This window comes from Oncorhynchus kisutch, linkage group LG2 (genome assembly GCF_002021735.2).
Source record: "Oncorhynchus kisutch isolate 150728-3 linkage group LG2, Okis_V2, whole genome shotgun sequence".
Taxonomy (NCBI): domain Eukaryota; kingdom Metazoa; phylum Chordata; class Actinopteri; order Salmoniformes; family Salmonidae; genus Oncorhynchus; species Oncorhynchus kisutch.
In genome coordinates, this window is record NC_034175.2 from 3,767,474 (window position 1) to 3,773,473 (window position 6,000).

Consider the following 6,000-nt stretch of genomic DNA (forward strand, 5'->3'; position numbering starts at 1 on the left):
TTGACTTTATTTTTATAGCTGCCCAGAGAGGATGTTTTTTTGTGTTTTTTTTAAGGTAGTCTATGGCTCTGTCACACAGTACAGTTTTTGTTTTTGTTGTCATAGGCTACATAGCTCAAATGCTTTCTAGCCTGACTTCCTTGCATGGACAATGAACCAGCTAAGTTCAATCAATCAATCAATCAATCAAATGTATTTATAAAGCCCTTCTTACATCAGCTGATGTCACAAAGTGTTGTACAGAAACCCAGCCTAAAACCCCAAACAGCAAGCAATGCAGGTGTAGAAGCACGTTGGCTAGGAAAAACTCCCTAGAAAGGCCGGAACTTAGGAAGAAACCTAGAGAGGAACCAGGCTATTTTTTTTAATATATTTTTTTTTAACCTTTATTTAACCAGGTAGGCTAGTTGAGAACACCTTTATTTAACCAGGTAGGCTAGTTGAGAACAAGTTCTCATTTGCAACTGCGACCTGGCCAAGATAAAGCATAGCAGTGTGAGCAGACAACAAAGAGTTACACATGGAGTAAACAATTAACAAGTCAATAACACAGTAGAAAACAAAGGGGGAGTCTATATACAATGTGTGCAAAAGGCATGAGGAGGTAGGCAAATAATTACAATTTTGCAGATTAACACTGGAGTGATGAGTGATCAGATGGTCATGTTCAGGTAGAGATATTGGTGTGCAAAAGAGCAGAAAAGTAAATAAATAAAAACAGTATGGGGATGAGGTAGGTGAAGAAGGGTGGGCTATTTAACAATAGACTATGTACAGCTGCAGCGATCGGTTAGCTGCTCAGATAGCTGATGTTTGAAGTTGGTGAGGGAGATAAAAGTCTCCAACTTCAGCGATTTTTGCAATTCGTTCCAGTCACAGGCAGCTATGAGGAGTGGCCAGTCCTCTTCTGGGTGTGCCGGGTGGAGATTATAACAGAACATGGTCAAAATGTTAAAATGTTCATAGATGACCAGCAGGGTCAAAATAATAATAATCACAGTGGTTGTAAGAGGGTGCAACAGGTCAGCAACTCAGGAGTAACTTTCAGTTGGCTTTTCATAGCCGATCATTCAGAGTATCTCTACCACACCTGCTGTCTCTAGAGAGTTGAAAACAGCAGGTCTGGGACAGGTAGCACGTCCAGTGAACAGGTCAGGGTTCCATAGCAGCAGGCAGAACAGTTGAAACTGGAGCAGCAGCACAACCAGGTGGACTGGGGACAGCAAGGAGTCATCAAATAAAAGTACTCAAAAATATAAATAGTAAAGTACAGATACCCCAAAAAACAACTTAAGTAGTACTTTAAAGTATTTTTACTTAAGTACTTTTACACCACTGCCACTGAGACATATAGGCCAATGTGGCGCACATGTAGGCGATACCAAAAGTCGCGCGTAATTGGAATAGCATTCTGAATTATGTCACCACTGGTCCCCCATAGCTGAGGGGGCGGGACAGATGGGGACAAGAGTTAAAACATCACTGACTTCTATGCAACCAGATAGTAAGTGGCTGATCGGGCAATTTGCACGTGAAGCTGAACATCGGGTTCAAAGGGAGGATGAGATGAGACCAGACAAGCACAGTGCTGAACATCGCGGTAATTCATGTAAAGTCCTCTATATTCTCAAATCACTGTTTATTGGTCGCATACACAGTTTAGCAGATGTTATAGTGGGTGCAGTGAAATGCTTATGTTACTAGCTCCTAACAATGCAGTAAAATGTCAAACAAGTAGGCTCCACAAATAATAAAACATTATATATAAATCTTGAAATGTCGGAATGAATCCAGTTAACCCAAATGGCTCTGTAACAGTTATCCAAATGCAATCTATAAGGATATACACCGGATGAATTTACACAAGATATACTAAGAATGACATGTACAGCCAACACAACACTGTACACCAGTAGATATATTACAGTGAGCTACTCTATGTCAAAAATCTAGTATATAAGTAAATATGTGGTGTGCATAAACGGTGTAACCAAAATGCTACAGTAGTAGAAATAATAGAAGGAGCTATTTATTTATTTTATTTTTTATTTCACCTTTATTTAACCAGGTAGGCTAGTTGAGAACACCTTTATTTAACCAGGTAGGCTAGTTGAGAACAAGTTCTCATTTGCAACTGCGACCTGGCCAAGATAAAGCATAGCAGTGTGAACAGACAACACAGAGTTACACATGTGGAGAATACAGTATTTAAATACACAGTACATAATCCCATGGCAAAATGGATAGAATTGCAGGAATGTAGCTTCCGGACCAGAGTCTGGAATATAAAAATACAGTAGGCCTATATGCAGGGGGAATTTGGAATAGGTGGGACACTGTCACGTTCTGACCATAGTTCTTTTGTGTTTTCCTTGTTTTAGTGTTGGTCAGGACGTGAGCTGGGTGGGCATTCTATGTTGTGTGTCTAGTTTGTATATTTCTATGTTTGGCCTGATATGGTTCTCAATCAGAGGCAGGTGTTAGTCATTGTCTCTGATTGGGAACCATATTTAGGTAGCCTGTTTTGTGTTGGGGTTTGTGGGTGGTTGTTTCCTGTCTTTGTGTTTTATGCACCAGTTAGGACTGTTTCGGTTTTCACGGTTATTGTTTTGTATCCTGTTCATGTTTGAGTTACCTTATTAAATTAACATGAACTCTAACCACGCTACGTTTTGGTCCGCCTCTTCTTCCCAGGAAGAAAACCGTTACAGACACGTTTTGCATTTATGTCTCCTGTAACCTTTTTTGACATCTATCCAACATATTATCCCAAAGCCACATAATACATTTCTGAAATCCTCAATACGTTTCCTTATCACACACACACACACAAAATATCATATTCACTGGAGACATAAGACACACATTTGTGTACGCTGAGTCAAAACCATATTTTCAGTTTGTATTGTTAGACTGGGACAGCAGGTCAGGTGAACTAGAACCCATTGTTATAGTGTTAATTGTAACCCAATGACAATTAGATTTTGTGTGATTAGGAGACATCTGAGGATTTCAGAATGTATCATGTGTAGGGCTAATTTGTTGGCTAGAGGTCTGAAGAGGTTACAGAAGAGGGAAATGCAAAAAGGGTCACACTTTTTCTGAATGGACTCAAATAGCAGTACTAATAACAGTACTACAAGAGAACATGAACAGGATATAGTTATACAACACCAGAGCCCTGTCTAGCCTAAGTACAGGAGGTCCCTAATGTAATCTGGAACTCTTTCCTCAATTGGAAAAGCCTATAAGACTGTCCCACTTCAGCTACTCCATGCTGTCCCACTTCAGCTACTCCATGCTGTACTACTTTAGCTACTCCATCCCGTGCTACTTTAGCTACTCCTTGCTGTCCCACTTCAGCTACTCCATGCTGTACTACTTTAGCTACTCCATGCTGTCCTACTTTAGCTACTCCATGCCGTCCTACTTTAGCTACTCCATGCTGTCCTACTTCAGCTACTCCATGCCGTTCTACTTTAGCTACTCCATGCCATCCTACTTTAGCTACTCCAGGCTGTCCTACTTTAGCTACTCCATGCCGTCCTACTTTAGCTACTCCATGCTGTCCTACTTCAGCTACTCCATGCCGTCCTACTTTAGCTACTCCATGCCGTCCTACTTTAGCTACTCCATGCCGTCCTACTTTAGCTACTCCATGCTGTCCTACTTTAGCTACTCCATGCTGTCCTACTTCAGCTACTCCATGCCGTTCTACTTTAGCTACTCCATGCCATCCTACTTTAGCTACTCCATGCTCTCCTACTTTAGCTACTCCATGCCGTCCTACTTCAGCTACTCCATGCCGTACTACTTTAGCTACTCCATGCCATCCTACTTTAGCTACTCCATGCTGTCCTACTTTAGCTACTCCATGCCGTTCTACTTTAGCTACTCCATGCTGTCCTACTTTTGCTACTCCATGCTGTCCTACTTTTGCTAGCTATGGTTGAAAAACAATGACTGAATTACAAAATGGAAACATAATATTGTCAACTTCTGAATGCATTTTGATGCACCAGTACATAGTATGCACATTTACATCATCATTTGGCTCAGTGCATTATTTATGACAGTTTTATAACTTAACATCGAAACAAAAAAAAAACGTTTGAAGTTTGCTCTGACCCCCTTGATGAGGTGACACCAATGAATTGATGTGATTTGGATCATGTGGTTTCTCAGCAAGGATTTAGTAACCAAGACCAATAAATAAACCCTTAGGATTAAGCTGTGCCAGTTGATATGATGTCCCACTCTTTCTGAACTCACCCTAAGTGAATGGTGTGTGTAAAGACAGTATGGACAGTATGTGAATAGAAAAGGTGTGTACAGCAATAGTTATATAAGATAAGCCATCACTAGAATACAGTATAACAATGCATTCGGAAAGTATTCAGACCCCTTGAATTTTTCCACATTTTGTTACATTAGTCTTATTCTAAAATATATATATTTTTAAATTCTCATCAATCAACACACAATACCCCATAATGACAAAGCAAAAACAGGTTTTTAGAAATGACTTATGTAAATATCTTATTTACATAAGCATTCAGACACTTTGCTATGAGTCTCTAATTTGAGCTCAGGTGCATCCTGTTTCCATTGATCATCCTTGAGATGTTTCTACAACTTGATTGGAGTCCACGGGTAGTAAATTCAATGTATTGGACATGATTTGAAAAGGCACACACCTGTCACAGATGACAATGCATGTCAGAGCAAAAACCAATCCATGAGATTGAAGGAATTGTCCGTAGAGCTCCGAGACAGGGTTATGTCGAAGCACAGATCTGGGGAAGGGTACCAAAAAATGTATGCAGCTTTGAAGGTCCCCAAGAACACAGTGGCCTCCATCATTCTTAAATGGAAGAAGTTTGGAACTACCATGACTTCCTAGAGCTGGCCACCTGACCAAACTGAGCAATCAGGGCCTTGGTCAGGGAGGTGACCAAGAACCCGGTGGTCACTCTGATAGAGCTCCAGATTTCCTCTGTGGATATAGGAAAACCTTCCAGAAGGACAACCATCTCTGCAGCACTCCAACAATCAGGCTTTTATAGTAACAGACGGAAGCCACTCCTCAGTAAAAGGCACATGACAGCCCACTTGGAGTTTGCCAAAAGGCACCTAAAGATTCTCAGACCATGAGAAACAAGATTCTCGGGTATGATGAAACCAAGATTGAACTCTTTAGGCTGAATGCCAAGCATCACGTCTGGAGGAAATCTGGCACCATCCCTACGGTGAAGCATGGTGGTGGCAGCATCAGGCTGCGGGGATGTTTTTCAGCGGCAGGGACTGGGAGACTAGTCAGGATCGAGAGAAAAATGAACGGAGCAAAGTACAGAGAGATCCTTGATAAAAAACCTGCTCCAGAGAGCTCAGGACCTCAGACTGGGGCGAAGGTTCACCTTCCAACAGTACAACAACCCTAAGCACACAGCCAAGACAATGCAGGAGTGGCTTCGGGAGAAGTTTTTGAATGTCCTTGAGTTGCCCAGTCAGAGCCTGGACTTGAACCCGATCTAACATCTCTGGAGAGACCTGAAAATAACTGTGCATCGATGCTCCCCATCCAACCTGACAGAGCTTGAGAGGATCTGCAGAGAAGAATGGGAGAAACTCCCCAAATACAGGTTTGCCAAGCTTATAGCGTCATACCCAAGAATACTCAATGCTGTAATTGCTGCTAAAGGTGGTGTCATAATATAATAGAGACAGTAGATCTAGCTGGTCTGTCATAATATAATAGAGACAGTAGATCTAGCTGGTTGGTCATAATATAATAGAGACAGTAGATCTAGCTGGTCTGTCATAATATAATGAGACAGTAGATCTAGCTGGTCTGTCATAGATAATAGGACAGTAGATCTAGCTGGTCTGTCATAATACATGAGACAGTAGATCTAGCTGGTCTGTCATAATATAATAGAGACAGTAGATCTAGTGGTCTGTCATAGTTATAGAGACAGTAGATCTAGCTGGTCTGTCATA